The sequence below is a fragment of the Nelumbo nucifera genome, chromosome 1, assembly GCF_055504915.1.
Source record: "Nelumbo nucifera cultivar China Antique chromosome 1, China Antique-T2T, whole genome shotgun sequence".
Lineage (NCBI taxonomy): Eukaryota > Viridiplantae > Streptophyta > Magnoliopsida > Proteales > Nelumbonaceae > Nelumbo > Nelumbo nucifera.
In genome coordinates, this window is record NC_142649.1 from 174089984 (window position 1) to 174107629 (window position 17646).

The window sequence follows — 17646 nt, forward strand, 5'->3', positions numbered from 1 at the left end:
GTCCTCTATGGGTATTTAAGTATGTTTTTCACAACAGTCCAATGCTCCTGTCTTGGGTTTGATTGGTATCTACTTACCACACTCACAACCTGAGCAATGTCTGGCCGAGTGCACAATACGATATACATGATGCTCCCTATGGAAGAGGCATATGTAACCTCTCTCATGCCCTCAATCTCCTCAAGGGTCTTGGGAGACATACCCTTGGAGAGAGTGGCTTCATGTCTGAAAGGGACAAACTCCTTCTTGGAATTCTCCATGATGTACCTATTGACGATCTTGTCAATGTAAGTAGATTGAGATAATCCTATTATCCTTTTTTATCTATTTCTATAGAGTCAAAGTCCCAAGATGTAGGAGGCTTCTCCAAGATCTTTCATGTAGAATTGCTATGAAAGCCATACATTCACCGTAGTCAACATTCCTACATCATTCCCAATGAGTAGAATGTCATTTACATAATGAATTAGGAATGTAACATTTTCTCCCATTGTTTTTCTGTAAACACATGATATGTTCGGATTCTGCTCAAAGTCAAACTGTTTGACCGTAGAGTCAAATCGGATGTTCCAACTTCTGGAAGTTTGCTTCAATCCATAAATGAATCTGTTCAGTTTGCACCCCATGTGTTCCTGACCAGTTGCAATGAAGTCTTGTGGTTGCTGCATATAGATATCTTCAGTAAGATTTCCATTCAGGAATGCCATTTTGACATCCATATGCCAAATCTCATAGTCGTAGTGTGCTGCTATAGCTAATAGAATCCAAATGGATTTAAGCATGGCCATAGGCGAAAAGGTTTCCTCATAATCAACTCCTTCTTTCTGAGTGTACCCTTTCGCTATAAGACGAGCTTTATAGGTCTCAGCCTTTCCATCAGGGCCATTCTTCCTCTTGTAAATCCATTTGCAACCAATTGCTTTCACCCTAGGGGGTGGGTCTATGAGAGTTCAGACTCCGTTGTTTTCATTAAATCCATCTTAACTTTCATGGCATCTACTCACTTCAAAGAATCTATGTCCAACATAGCTTCCGTATGTCACGGGATCTTTTTCATTGTTTGTAGCTTCCATCAAGTAACTTTCTTGATCATTGCCATAACGAATTGGAGTAACCCATTCAACCTAAATGGTTGAATCGGTGACTTGCGACCCAGAGGCAAAAACGGTTCAGCCTTTGAATCGGATTATCAAATGAGAAGGTTATTGAAGAATAGGGTTATCTAATTAATTTGAAAGATCATTTAAGAGTGAATTTAAATTTACCAAAATAATATCTTAAAAATATGTCATCTAAATATTATCCTAAAATATTAAAATATAAAAATTAAATTCATCTTTTTTTTAATAAAAGGAAATAAAAGAAAACCCATGATAGCCAAAAAACTATTAAATAAAATTTTTGAAAATCTTCATAATTATAACACATAGATGTCTATAATCTATAAAAAATAAAATTAAGTTTAAAAATATTAACATATAATATAAAATTGTTATAAACAAAATATTAAAATATTGAAAGAGTATCCATATTTCAATCTTTTTAAAAATATTAAAAAATCATTATATATTGGGTTTTCTAGAAAATATTAAAAAAAATTGTTTTCTCCGATATTAAAAGAATTAAAAAATCACCATATTATAAGGATATGTCTTTTCAGGGCTAGAGAAATTGAGTCTCGATGGGTTGGAAACAAAATCATGCACACTGAAAAGTAGTGTGCAAGCATGAAGTTGTCCCCCCAACCCCCTTGTGCATGTGGGCAGGTTGCAATTTTAGGATATTTATGGTTCGGAGGGCGTCGTGGAATTAAAATGACAAGTACCGTATTATGATCAAATATGTAGGGAATCGCTTGGTTCGGTTGAAAGGTTCTAGATCAGTAATAAAATACATGGGCCCGCACCTTTCACAGTGGGGTCCATGCATTAATTGCAACATGTTTAAGTACAGATGATGTAGACCAACAACTGAAAGTGTGTCCGCACCTTTCTCAATTAAACACTCTTAATCCCTTGGAACGCAACACATCTATTGAATTATTCATCACATTTCACTATCTTAGAAATTTATCGCCAAAAGCCTTCTTTTTTTGTAGTGATTCAAATGCAAGTACCTTTCCTCGTCAATGCCTCTACAATTTTGACGCCAACCACTTGACCCACCCAATCCATCCACTTAATAATTCACCTAAATTCACCCCATTTGAAGTGGGTCAAGATGGGTTAAATGACACATAAAGGTTAAGAAAAAAAGGGTTAGGGCCGATTAGGTCAAGAGTTATCTATTTATCCTTTCTTTGGGTTGGATTTATTCTCTTGAAACCCTCTCTCTCCCTCTCTTTCTCTTTCATGCTGCCGCCGGTCACCTCATGTCATCGCTCACCCATCCTTGGCCCCTGCCTCTCTCTCGCCTAGATCTCTGTGTGACGCTGATTATGGGTGTTAATAGATTAGTTTTGGATTGGATCCAATCTGATCCAAACCTTATCAAATCGGATTTGGGTGGTTCATTATAATTATTGGATTGGACTAATTCAAAATAAATTGGTCTATATTCTTATTGGTTTGAATTGGATCTAAACCAAATTTCCAATAATCCATGAGCCCAAACCCTTGTTCAATTTGAAACCGATCAAAATTGAAAACAACATAAAATCACTTTTATGAAAGTATTTATACAAAAGCACTTCTATGAAAATGGTTTTACAGAAGCATTTTTACAAAATTAATTTTATGAAAAGTACTTTTAGGAAAGCACTTTTACGAAAATACTTTTATGAAAGCGCTTTTTGTATAGTGCTTTTACACGAAAGCACATTTATGAAATCACTTTTACAAAATTACTTTTACAGAACGGAAGTACATAAAAGTAATTTTATACAAGTACTTTTATAAAAGCACTTTTACGAAAGCACTATTATAAAAGCAACTTTATGAAAGAACTTTTATGAAATCACTTTTATAAAAGCACTTTTATGAAAGTATTTTTACGAAAGCATTTTTACAAAATCACTTTTATGAAAGCACTTTTATAAAAGCACTTCTATGAAAGTACTTTTACGAAAGCACTTTTGTGAAGTACTTGCATAAAAGTGCTTTTACAAAAAAATTTTTATGAAAATACTTTTATCAAAGTACTTTTATGAAAGCACTTTTGAAAAAGTGCTTTTTCAATGCCAAAAGTGTTTTTGTAATATTCAGATTTTCTTCATTTTAATATATTTTTGTAATTTTTTATATGTTCTGTTTTTATATAATTTTTGATATGTCATTCGGTTTGGATTGAATCCAATCCAGTCCATTTGCATTTTAATGGATTGGATTGGATTTGGATTGGATTGGGTCTAGCCCATTTGTAAGTGGACTCACTTTGGATTGGATCGGATTAGACCAAATCCAGTCCAATTGACACCTCTAGAGCTGACCACCGCTCTCTCTCTCTCATGTCACTGATCACCCTTCTCTGCTTCTCTTGCCCAGATCTTCGATTAAAGCCAATTGCCGCACCAATTTCTCAGATCTATTCACCCAGATCTTCGGTTAAAGCCAATTGCTGCACTAATTTCTCAGATCTATAAAAAGTGATCATTGTCTCTTGGATCTTGAAGATGGCTGTTATACCGACTCCTCAGATCTATGGAAGGTAGACGTCGCACCAGGCACCACCCCTCTCTCTGTCTCAAATGTTGAAGTTGGTCACCGCACCACCACCACCACCCTCTCTCTTTACAACTTAAATCTTCGATTTGAATTAGAAAACACACTGCTCTCTTCCTCACTCTGATCTCCAAATTGAAGATTTGATTCTTGGAGCCCGACTTTTGGAGTAATACACTGTGTTTCAGCTTGATATTGTCATTGTTTCAGGGTGATAAAAAATCAATTACTGAAGCGGAATTAATGTAAAATTTTCATTTTACATGAAAAAAAATTGATTTTTTACATTGGTGCAATCTAATATGAATATAATCCATTGACAAAATGCCATGAAAAAACTTTTGATTTTAATATGAATTTTTTGCATTTTCTGATTTTTTCCAAAATATTTTTTTGAAGAATTTATCATTTTCTTGCTTTTTTGCATTTCTTTTATTTTTTTTGCTATAATACAGATTTTTGAATATTCTATCATTTTACGTATTTTGCAGTTTCTGTTTTTATTCAAAATTTATATTTTTTTTGAGTTTTTTGTCTTTTCCAATTTACTTGTATTTTTTTTTGTAATTTCTGATGTTTATCATTTTTCTGTGTTTTATGTATTTTATATTTGAAAATATTTTTGAAGTTTTTATCTTTTTTCATATCCTTTTTGTTGAAATATATATATGTGTGTGTATTTACATTTTTCTGTAATTTTTTGCAAATTTTTATAATTTCTGATTTTTTTATAATTTTCCTGTTTTTTTTTGCAATTTCTGGTGTTTTACATGAAATATATATTATTTACCATTTTTTGTGTTTTTATAGGTCTTAATTTTTTTAAAAAAATTGAAACTTTTTATATTCGTTTATTCTATGTTTTTTTGCAATTAAAATAGAGAAGATAAAAAAAAAACCTACTTTAAATTAGTGGGTCACATGTGTGGGTCAGGGTCAGGGTGGGTTGTCAGACATGCATGGGTGGCAAATAGGGTAGCAGGTCAATGTGGGTGGGTTGTTACTCAACCCACACCCAATCCATTCATTTGCCACCCCTAGCCTCTATTGGCCAAATAATTAATCAGTGCACTTGTTACCTTCTCTTTCTCTTATAGCTTAGGATATGAGAGAATTCAACCTTCACAAAAGAGATAAAATTTTCAATTTCTCTATGGACACAAGAAATCGACCAAGAATTAAACTTTGGGCATCAAAATATCAACAACAACCCTATTGTCACTTTCAACCTCAAGCTCGCACCACCCTAAACCATGGTAAAGAGCCAAAAATTCCGATTGTATATATGGAAGTACCTTCACTATAGAAATTAATTATGAAAAGCTATACAGAGAGCACTATAAGCATTATCAAGAAAAAGCATTCGGTCGAAGGAAGGAGGTTTATACATCCTGTTCTAAGACATGCATTCAGTCTTACAAGCTGTTAGATATTGAGTCTAAGAGATTGAAAAATGTTATCTTATAATTAATCACAAAATAGACCTTAATTTCATGCCACTCTCCCATTATTTATGGAAGGAGAGCAGGGAGTGTGTGCTTAGGAGTTAAGTAGAACCCCAATCTAGAGCCCTATCATGATCAGGCTAATATTTTCCTTTTTTCTTGTTCTTTATTCGTTCAATGTCTCTACTCCTGCTCTTCCAAACAAAACACAAAGATGATTTAATTTTGTAAATATGTGAAGAAAAAAATATATACCTTTAAACAAAATCCCTTTGGAGCTGCCATTCAGGACCTTACGTGCATAATTCCACAATGTATTTATAATATTTAATCTCTAGTCTATTTCTTTCACCATGATATGCATAAGAAATTGAATAATATAATAATGATAATAATTCTATAAGTTTTAATATATTCATTGACTTTAAATGCATGCACACCCATGTTATATTAAACAGTTTTTTAAATTATATTTATGTTCACAAGTTGGGTGGGATTGAACTTGGATTTAGTCTTAGGTGGACGACGAGAGGATGAGGCTCTCTTATGGGAACCTCGTCGTTCTCGGGCCGAGAACCTCTCCTCGGCCTGGCAGGACATACCCCTCTCTTCCTTGGATTCAACATCAAACATAATAAAGGAAAGGGCAGAACCAAGGAAAGATGACTCACCTAGAACGAATATACCAACCTCGCCAACTACATTGATGATTTTGACAATGCCAAGCTCTACGATTTCATTGTGCACCAGAACTCCAAAGTCAGGGATGAGGGAAATGGGCTCTCAAGGGTCCTATTTATAGATAGTTGAACCGATCTATGGACGGTTGAGATTGGTTGGATCCAATGGTTCGTAAGGACGTAATAGTTCGTATTCCGAGGTGAAATTAGTTTAACACGTCTTTGACGTCCGTGGGACCTAGTGACTGTGTGGCATCCGTGCATGCCCAGATCGAACCATCCCAATCCTATGCCATTGGCCAGACTTCGGTCGAAGCCGAAACTCGGACCAAATCACGTCGGGTTAATATTACTCACTCATCAAGTTGATCACGCTAGACTTAGAGTGGGGGGGGCAATTGATGAGGGGTGATTTGGTCCTCCAATGGTAGCACGACACGTGGCATCAGAAAAAAGTACAGTGACACCACAACACCACGTAAGCAGACCTTAGGAGCACTTCGGACACCTCGCAACCTCCTTGATGACCTCAGCCCCACTTCAGTGGGCCAAACTACGAATGGCCCAGCAAGATGTCGAGCTTGTGTAAGAGGCGACCTGCTTCTGTCGATCTGACTTGACTTCGGTTAGCGACCTGCTTGATATGTCGGTCGACTTCCTCCTTAAGTAGACTATTGTTTCCGACTTCCCAAGGATCACGATGCCACATCGAAAGAGACGATTATCATCCTGCTCGCTTTGGGCACGACTGGATAAACACTACCTGCTAACACAGAGTCCACCCCCAGGCATGAAATCACCTCTGAACCAGACAGGCCGGAGATCTCGAACGCACTTCGTGAGCCTCACGTTAGCTTGCCTATATAAAGGCATCCCCTTTAACTCCATGAGGTACGCACTATTTTAAGCTCTCAAACATTCTAGCTCTCTTGTTTTTTGCAATTATATTCCAAGTTCGTTGACTTAAGCATTATAGTGCCCATTTCGGGTCAAGCAACTCGGACACTCTGAGTACTTCTCTCTTGTAGTTTGGCCATGTGACCTACCAGTCTGACCTCTAAGCTGTTCACCCGTGGGAAGCGTTAAATCGCACACCATGAGTTACTAATAATATATTTTGGGCAAACATTTAGCAACAAATCTAGTTGTAATTAAAACCTTTAGTACAATTTTGTGACTGTTGCTAAATGTCAACTTTATTTAGTGATTTCTACCGCCATGATATATACGTCCGTATTGGGCGTATCGTATCGTACGAAAACACCTAGGCTTTCCAAAAAACCGAATTTTGAAAAAAAAAACTAAAAAAAAAATAGAGTTTCGGTACCGATATGATACGGCCGAAACTCGTTTCATATCGATACTTTGAACCTTGAATATTATTTATGTTTGTACTAGCCATGCATAGCTAGCAGAGCAACTTCGACAAAACACTATTATTTCAGCAAGGAAATTATAATTAATGACAAACCATATGTTAGGGATAATGGCACAGCAACTTCCCCTCCTTTCTGCTCACCATCACAACTCGTCATGAACCTCTCAGGATTAAAATCCATTGGATCCTTCCTCACTTTTGGGTCCCATGACATATCTGCCACCATGAATCGCACTATGGCATTCTTTGGTATAACATAACCATCTATTGAGATGTCCTCTGTGACAGCATGTGGGAACAGAAGGTGCACCGGTGGGTGTCGCCTCAGCCCCTCCAGTACCACTGCTTTTAGGTAAGGCATACGCTGCAAATCATCCTCTTTGATATCTTCTCCGGGCCTTGTCACTTCTTTGATCTCTGAGAATAGCTTTTCTTGCACATTTTGGTGCTTCACAAGGCTTGCCATGATCCATTGGAAAGCAGAGGCTGTTGTGTCAGTGACTGCGTTGAGAAACTCAGAACACAAGCCCAGCATGTTCTCCTCTCTGAGCTTCCTAATTCCTTTGTCTGCCGGGCCAGGGAGTTGAAGGTCAAGCAACGTATCAACATACGAAATAAACATCTTGTCCTCCTCCTTGTCACAACTTCGGTTATTCTTCTTTTGTTCTTGTCGAGCTCTTATGAGAGGAAGAAGAATGTTATCTTGCTCACGTCGTATTTTCCTGACTTCATCCCATTGCTTTCGGAAAATGGTCTTTCTAAATATGGGAAGAAAAGAGAATATTTATGTTGATTTGGAGGAAAGCTAATAGTAGCTTCTGTTGAGCGGCTTCCATGTCTCGAAGGGCCATTTCGTCCAATTTTTGTCCAGAACACATTAGGACTAACAAAGAGAAGAGTGCATGCCGGAATTCATCTGTCACATGAACTGGTTCACCGGACCGGGCTTGTTGTCTGAGCTTGTTTGTTAATTTCTCCAAGACCCATTTCCTGCCATCGTCAAAAGACTTGATCTGAGAAGGGTGGAGGATATCAGAAGCGAGATTCCGGCGTAAGAGACGCCAGATTGCACCATATGGTGCAGCGGCCATGTTTAGGTTGTTTGAAACAACTTGGTGAGGTGCAAGTGTTGCCGGGCGATCTGCGAATATGGCTCCATCCCCATGCTGGGTCAAGGGCTTGATGGGTTAGGGCATGGTCAGAAATGGAGATAGATAGGAAGGATCCGATTTGGAGCCTGACTATGGGGCCATACTTGGCGTGCAAGCTGCGAAGGATGGGTTCAAGATCACGGAGGGATTTGCGTTGCCATATGAAGGTGGATACGATGAAAAACATAGAGAGACCTGGTGGGAGTCCCTTGCTACTTTTAGGATGCAAAAGATAAAAAAGGGATCTCAGAGATACAGAAATGCAGAGACGAGGAGGACGAACCAGAACTCCATGACAGATTGTGAGTGAGTGGTCATTTGATTGGATTATATATATATATAATATTAGGGTAAAATACAAAAACCTCCCTTGGAATTTCTGACAATCATAAAACCTCCCTTATAGTTTTACTTTACCAAAAACGTTCCTTTTATTTAAAAAAAAATCAACAAAAACCTCCCTTCCGTCAATAATCAAGATAGAAAACGTTAAACCCATGATAATTTTTTTTAAAATGCCTATTTTACCCCTTCAAAAACCGATGGGAACAATGATGGAAACCATCCACCGACAATTCTGTCATGGGCTTAAACATGAAGGATACAGGAAATCTCGTGCTCTTCGATGGAAACAATGGAGCCGTCTAGTAGTAGAAGGGTAGAGGCTCACAACCAGCATCTCATCTTCAAACTGGTCTACAGGTGTCCTATCACTTTTCGTTACTAGCAATGGAGCCGTTGGTTTGTTTGCTCTTCGAGCTGGTCTACAGGTGTCCTAGTAATGGTTTGTTTGCTCTTCGAACTGGTCTACAGGTGTCCTAGTAACGGTTTGTTTGCTCTTGCTCTAAATGCAGGACTGAGCTATGTTAGATTCCTGAATAGAAATCTTTCTCTCTACATATTATTCGCCGAGCCACGCCAGCCTGCTGATACAATTCCTGTGAAACCAACAACCTCGACGCAGTACATTAAATTCGAGTCAGATGGGCATCTAAGAGTTTACAAGTGGAACTTGACCTCAGGGTGGATGGAAGTGGGCGATCTTCTGACAAAAGATTTATCTGATGGAGAGTGTAGCTACCCAACTATATGTGGAAATTATGGTATTTGCTCAACTGGGCAGTGCAGTTGTCCTAGAGGAATTGGCAACAATGATAGCTATTTTAGACAATTAAGTGAAAAGGCAGCTGGATCTCGGCTGCTTCGAAATTAATCCATTTTCTTATGAAGCTTCTGAAAATCGCAGTTTCAAGAGTTAAAGGATGTAACTTACTTCATCTTTTTCATCGGTGATGCAAACACAACTGAAACGAGTTTGGAGAATTGTAGGTAGGCATGCTTGAATAACTGTTCTTGCAAGGCTGCTTTGTTTCTGTACCATACCAATGCTTCCGCAGGTAGTTGCTTTTTGCCAACCAAACTATTTTCGTTGATGAACAATGATAAGAACAAATATAAGTATAATACATCTGCATTCATTAAGGTGCAGATACCAGATGTTTCTCATATCCCATCCCTTCTTGAAAAGAAAACAAGCCAAACTGCAATAATATTAGGATCCAATCTTGCAGCTCTGTTTTTTGTTTTTATTGTAGTTTGCATCTTAATTATTCTTTATAGGAAGAAAAATGATGAGGAGAAATATGAGGAGGATGCTTTACATCGAGTACCAGGAATGCCCAGGAGATTCTCTTATCAAGATCTCAAAATGCAACAGAGAATTTTTGTAAGAAGCTTGGACAAGGAGGGTTTGGATCGGTTTTTTATGGGACTCTCGAAATGGCACAAAAGTTGCAGTGAAGTGTTTGGATGGTTTGGGTCAAGTCAAGGAATTGTTAAAAGCTCTTTCGATGCAGGAAGTATGCACACTATGAAATTGTTCCTTCTTCCAAATCAGGTCCTAAGTTCATGCCGATTCCTTCCCCTAAACTCAAAAGTAATGGGAAAAGGTTGGTATTGGTATTACCAACATTCACACCATTTTCGTAGTTGTCGCCAGAGTTGTATGTCACGGGCTTCATTTTTCTCCACATCTCTGTAGCACTTGTATGCATCGATTAATCTTCCCAAATACATTCTGCCGAGCCATCCAAAAATCGAAACCGAATGCCGTCAATCGCTCCACTGAAGAAATCGACCAACAGGGTGAAGGACGGTCGTCATCCGGTGAAGAATCATCGACCAACAGGATGAAGCACGGTCATTGTTCAGTGAAGAATCATCGCCGGAAGATGTACGGAATATTCTGGGAAGTGAAATATTCTAATAATTCTTCCTCATTTGTTCTTCACCCATGCTCATCTTCAGATTGCATAGAAGATGAAACTACGATAATTAGAGGGGGCAAAGGGTATTTTAGTCAAAATAGGTGTACAATAATTCCTAGGGGTAAAATAGGCATTTTGAAAAAAAAATATCATGGGTTTAATGTTTTCTGTCTTGATCATTAACGGAAGGGAGGTTTTTGTTGATTTGTTTTGAAAATAAAAGGGAGGTTTTTGGTAAAGTAAAATTATAGGGGAGATTTCTATGATTGTTACAAACTTCAGGGGGAGATTTTTGTATTTTACCCTATATACTAAAACAAAGGGGTTAATAAATTTTCTCTTTTTTTGAATTTTTTATTTTTTTTATTCCATGTCATTTTTTGAAACAACCAATGAGATGAACTTTCTCAATAACCTAAATAATATCTTCTCCTAAAATTTATCCTAAACTACCTCCCCCACTTTTTCTAGAATTATCTCTAATTCCTATTTATCTCCACAATTATCTCTAATTTAGTAGAGAGTTTCTCTTCTAAATTATCTCTAATTCCTATTTATCCTCTCCCCTACTTTCTATCTATATCTATCTAAAGAAAGTTTGAATTAAAAAATTTAAGAATTATTTAATTATTCTAACAAAATTATACAATAACTTTAAAATATTTATTAAAAACACAAAAAATAACTTTAAAATATTTATTAACAAAAAACACAAAAAATAACTTTATAATTTTATAAAATATATCACGGAATTATGTACTAACAATTTAAATTATGTTTTTCTAGATCATCAATTTAAATGTTTTTCAAATTGGAGAAGACAGTGAAGGATTCCCGAGGAGTTTGCCTGGCGGGAACACTTCGACAATCAAATTAGAACTCTGTGAGAGAATTATAGAGAATACAAGGAGAGCTAAGAGTGTAGATAGCGCGAAATCAATTACCCTTTCTCTCAGGGGGTTGGAATCCTTATATAATGGTGTTCTATCAAATCTGACATAACCACCTCTGGTTCTCTGCCGCAACCATTACTTGCCAGGGCTGCGCAGGTCATTGTTGTAGGGTACGACTCTGTCATACGAGGGACACCTCTTAGGCTTAGCAGGCACGACACTGCCTGGCGAGAGACGTGGGTGCAGGGCCCCAGGTTTGGTAGGTACGGTTGTCAGGGAAGATCTTCCTGTGATACATCGAGCTGTCTTCCTTGCACCGAACTACCCTATGTCGGGCTGGAGGTGCCATACTGAGGTTATTCTACCCGAGGTGGCCTACTTAGGCTTGTCAGAACAAATGTTAAAGGCTCCCGAGCTCACCCCGAAGTGCCTTGAGCTCGGGAGATCCCTGTCTTGCAGTACCTTGGCTTGGGATGCCTATGGAAGAATCTAAACTCGGGGTGTTCCCTTTTTGAGGAGGAGCTCAGGGGCTCCATTGCTTGGGAAGAGCTCGAGATAATCGGAGTGTTACCCGGTGCTGAGCTGCCACGCTGGATCTTGGCGGATTGGTCACGTTGAGCTATCACTTATGCTGAGTCACGCCCACGTGTTCCCCTAAGATGAGGTCGGGGCAAATCACCCTCCATCAATTGCCCCCCACTCCTCGAGCCAGGGGTCCTGACCAGGTGCGGGGAAGTTCACAACCTGAAGGGTGGATTTGGCCCGAAGTCTGGGCTGCCTCATCAGAATTTGCCGGTCGAACCAGTTCATCGTTTGGCTCAACCAAGCATAACCTGGATCGCGTACAGCTCACGCGCGGACGTGACACGATTTATAGACTCTGCAAATGCCAAAAAACGTGCTAAACCGATTTCACCTCGAGGGTTGTGCAACCAGTTTTCTTGAGGGCCATTAGATCGTCTTGATCTCGACCATTGAATCTCGGGCATACCGGCTATAAATAGGGGGGACCCCTATCATTTTCTCCCCCATAAGCTCACTAGCGCTCGTCTTGAGGTCGCGTCTAAGGTCTTCAGCTCAGGTTCTTCATTTCATCTTTTTTCTTTTCGTTGCGTTCTTAGGTAAGCCTCCCTAACTCCCTTTAGTTCGTTTCTAGGTTTTCAATTTCAGTTTTGTAGCTCTCCTTTAGCCTATTTCCCAGTTCGTAGCTATGTTAGACCATAGCTTCAATAGTCAACTGGATGAGCCCGAGGTGGGTGCCCCGACTCCAGTGGACAGTCTTCTAGACGAGCCCGAGGTGGGTACCTCGGCTCAAGTCGGTGCCTCTGAAGCACATTCTACCTACGAGGTGCGTAGGACCTTGGGTAACCCAGCATCCACCTCTAACCGAGGTCGGATACCAGATAAGTTCGGTCCTTCTACCATGATGGTAGACAGGCTGAGGAACCTGATAGCCCAGTACAACCTTCCTAGGGAGTACTCCTACCATCTTCCTGCGGGCGACTTTCCCTGGGAGCACGGTCGTGACGAGATCCTGGTTTTCGGGGAACAGCTGGCGGCTGGGCTCTGCCTTCCGCTGCACCCTCTCATCATTGAAGTGTTGAATCACTTCGACGTAACTATAGATCAGCTCCACCCGAACTAAGTCCGGAACGTGGTCGGTACAATTTCCCTTTGTTTCGACTACACCCTCCCCCTTGAAGCCGCCGAAGACCTGAACTTGAAAGAGGAAGAAGGCGAAGACATCGGGGAGGTCGGCGCTACAGACCAGGCTGCTGATTAGGCTGGCACATCTGCGGAAGCCCCGGGCGAGAAGTCCTCCAAGTAGTTCGAGCGGTTCTTGTACTTTGAGCCAATGAGCTCAGTTTTTCCTTTTGTAAAACTTTTTTGTAACGGAATTCATTTCGTAATGAAAGAATACACTTTTTGCCAAGTGTTGTGCAATTTATTTTATTTGCCGAAGTAACTTTTTTCACCCTGAATTGTTAAGTTATCGAGCCAAGTACCCGAAGTGGAGGTTTCACGATGGTTGTTGGCCCGAACTGTCTCTCGGTGCTTAGTAGGGGTTAACTCTGGATGTACACCGGCATGAGCAACATAGTAAGGTATATACCCGAACTGTCTGCATCCGGGCTACTCAAGCTGACATCGGTTTTTCCTAATGGGTTCAACCTGTTGTATGCCGAGGCGGGCTATGCATCATAGGGTTCACACCTGAGCTGTCCGTGCCTTGGCGTTAAACGTACTTATCCCATGCCAACGAGGTGACTAGGTCTTATGTGGTGTCGAGGTCTTTTGTCAACTCGGCGCTTTAGCCCTTAGGCTGGGGGAGTGACTTGTAGTCCACTCTCCTGAAGTTCGCCCATGCCGAAGAGGCGACTGGGACCCAAGGTTCTTAGCTCGGCTTTCTAGCCCTTAGGCTCTGGGAGCGACTTGTGGTCCACTCAGCTCGGTAATTTTAGGTAATATTGTCTCCAATTGACAATATTCCAAGCTCGAGGTACTTGTTTCCCTTCTAGGGTTTCGAGCTCATATGTTCTTTCCCCGAGCATCCGCTTCACTCGGTATGGTCCTTCCCAATTTGGCCCGAGCTTACAAACACCGGGCTCAGGTACCATGACTTTACACAGAACTAGGTCTCCGACGTAGAGATTCCGCTTCTTGACCTTGGCGTTGTAGTACCGAGCTACCCTCTACTGGTAGGCCGCGGTCCTAATGTATGCGAGGTCCCATACCTCGTCAAGTAAGTCAAGGTTGGTGCGTAGCTCATCTTCATTTGCTTTGTCATCGTACACTTCTAGTCATAGGGTGGGAACCTCGATCTCGGTTGGAATGACTGCCTCTGTGCCATAAGTGAGGTTGAAGGTGGTCTCGCCTGTTGCGGTCTTCATCGTGGTCTAGTAAGCCCATAGTACACTGGGTAGCTCGTCTACCCAGAGTCCCTTAAATTGGTCTAGGCATGCCTTCAGCCCGTGGAGAATGGTTCTGTTTGTGACCTCTGCTTGGCCATTTGCTTGAGGGTGCGCCACCGAGGTGTAGTTTTGTTGAATTCCCATATCTTTGCACCAGTTCTAGAATTTAATATTCTCGAATTGCTTGCCATTATCGGAGATCAGTACTCAGGGTAGTCCAAAACGACATACTATATTCCTCTAGAAAAAGTTCTGTACATTCCGGGCTGTGATCGTGGTGAGAGGTTCAGCTTCTACCCACTTAGTAAAATAATTGACCGCCACCACCAAGAACCTCCTCTGCCCCGTTGCTGGCGAAAATGGTCCGAGTATATCAATCCCCCAACTATGCGAAAGGCCACAGGCTAGTGAGATACTTCAGGTCGACGGCGGGCTGGTGGTGGATGTTGGCGTGCTTCTAGCAGTTGTCACATCTTCTTATGAGCTCGATCGTATCTGCCTTCATCGTTGGCTAGTCCGCCACACAAGTGTCTGCCACACAGACCCTCATGAGTGTCGTGGAGCACGAGCTCGGCTTCGGAAGGTCGCAAGCAATGTAGATAGGGGAGTGTGTAAGATCTTCGGTACAGCCATTCGTCTATTATGACGTATTTGGCCGCCTAACGCTCTACCCTTCTGGTAGCATTGCGATCTGCAGGGAGGGTCTCGTGTAGCAGGAAGCTCACGAGCAGGTCAATCCAGCTCGGCTCTGCTTGAACGACAGGAGTGACCTCCTCTGCCCCCCCTGAGAATGCTAGGCCAAGGCAAGTTATTTATATACATAGTTCTCATGGTATTATCACTGGTGCTAGTTAACCGGGACAAGGCGTCGGCCTTAGCGTTCTCTGATCTTGGGATTTGCTTGATGAAGTGTGACTAGAAGTTGAGCAGAGACTCTCTTACTTTGGCTAAGTAGGCCATCATGGTTGGTTCACGAGCTTCATATTCATATGTAACTTGGTTTACCACGAGCTGAGAATCACTGCAGATGACGGTGTGCTTGGCTTTCACTTCATTTGCTAGAGACAACCTGGCTATTAACGCCTCGTGCTCTACTTCATTGTTGGACGTTGTGAACTCAAAGCATAGCACATACTCTAGTTTCACCCCGCTTGGCCCATACAGAACGATTCCAGCTCCGCTTCCCTATTGGTTGGACGAGCCATCCACGTGAAGGATCCAGGGCTCCTCATCCCAGCTCGGTTCGATCTAACTAGGAGAGAAGTCGCACTGGTTGTTGCTTCACGGTGCTTGAGCTCAATCGGCCTGGGAACCTCGGGCTGATCCGACCTGGGGGCCTCGGGCTCGACCGGCCTAGGGACTTCGGTACTGAAAGTGCATTCCGTGACAAAGTCAGCTAAGGCTTGGGCCTTGATAGCAATTCGCGGCTTGTACTGGAGGTCGTATTCGCTGAGCTCAATGTTCCACTTTGTCAGCGTACCGGAGACATCGGGCTTGAGTAAGACTTGCCTCAGAGGTTTGTTGGTGAGGACGATGATAGTATGAGCCTGAAGATACGGGTGAAGCTTCCGAGCTGCCATAACTAGAGCATATGGCAATTTTTTGATCTCTGGATACCTCGTCTCTGCACCCTGCAACACTTTGCTAACATAGTAGATAGGTCGTTGGGTCTGAGGCAGCGAAGGAAACTGCTACTGATAGTGATGCTGAGAAACTTGGTGCAGCACTTGTTGCTGATACAGTTGGAACTGCTGGACCTGTTGCATCTGAGCTTGCATGGCTCGCATGCATTGCATCAGGTCTTCAAGCTGGTTTTGGGCTGTCACGGAGGGAACAAGGGAGGGTTCAGTGAAGGTTGTTCCCACCTTGAAAGGGAGTGGAGCATTCATGGGCACCATTGTCCGAGGCACGTTCAGAATGGGAACTCCATCCGCGGAGAGCGGGATAGTGAATTGTCCAATACACACTGCTGGGACCTGGAGTTGCTCCCCGGCGGTGCTCATTTCTGCATTGCGTGCTGCGTTGCTAGAAGAAGCCATAAGAATTGAAGTTTACAAAGTTTTGGTGGAAGGCTTTTTGAAGCGTTCCCACAGACGGTGCCAAATGATGTAGTGCAATCCGATCACTCCTAGCTGGCGGTGGCTTGGCTCTTAGCTGGCGAAGGAGAACACCTGAAATGGAGAAAACAGGGATTCCCGGGGAGTTTGCCCGGCGGGAACACTCCGACGATCAAGTTAGAACTCTAAGAGAGAATTACAGAGAATACAAGGAGAGCTAGGAGTGCAGATAGCGCGAAATCAATTACCCTTTCTCTCAGGGGGTTGGAGTCCTTATATAATGGTGTTATATCAAATCTGACATAACCACCTCTGATTCTCTGCCGTAGCCGTTACTTGCCAGGGCTGCGCAGGTCACTGTTGCAGGGTACGGCTCTGTCATACGGGGGACACCTCTCAGGCTTGGCAGGCACGACGCCGCCTGGCGAGAGACGTGGGTGCAGGGCCCCAGGTTTGGTAGGTACGGTTGTTAGGGAAGATCTTCCTGTGATACGTCGAGCTGTCTTCCTTCGAGCTACCTTGCACCGAGCTACCCTATAACGGGCTGGAGGTGCCATACTAAGGTTATTCTACCCGAGGCAGCCTACTTAGGCTTGTTGGAACAAATGTTAGGAGGCTCCAGAGCTCGCCCCGAAGTGCCTTGAGCTCGGGAGATCCCTGTCTTGTAGTACCTTGGCTTGGAATGCCTGTGAAAGAATCTTCCCTCGGGGTGTTCCCTTCTTGAGGAGCAGCTCGGGAGCTCCGTTACTGTGGAGGAGCTCGGGGGTTCCTTTGCTTGGGAGGAACTCGGGATAATCGGAGTGTTACCCGGTGCCGAGCTGCCACGCTGGATCTTGGCGGATTGGCCGCGCTCAGCTGTCACTTATGCTGAGTCACGCCCACGTGTTCCCCTAAGATGAGGTCGGGGCAAATCACCCTCCATCACTATTTATTGACTAAGTTAATATATTTTTAGTACTTATTGTATTTTTGTAATTATTGTATTTTTTCATTATCAATATATTTTCAATAATTATTATAGATTAAACTATTGTTATTTATCAGAATTGAGACTATTAATTTAGCTGAAATTATGAGTGTTCATGAGTTGGTTCAATTCGGTCGTAGGCTATTTGGCCAACCAAATTATGAGTGTTCATGAGTTGGTTTGAGTCGATTTTTTGTGTTGGTCAGTTAATTCAAAAGATTTAAACTTGAAAATTAA

At 41.7% G+C, this 17646-nt stretch overlaps 1 pseudogene across 1 annotated transcript; it reads right to left on the reverse strand.

Moving 5' to 3' along the window:
* Positions 1-7220: 7220 nt before the first annotated feature.
* Positions 7221-11385, reverse strand: LOC104596635 (cytochrome P450 89A2 pseudogene; annotated as a pseudogene). The gene has a single exon (XR_016083543.1). The product of XR_016083543.1 is annotated as a cytochrome P450 89A2 pseudogene (transcript).
* Positions 11386-17646: the final 6261 nt, after the last annotated feature.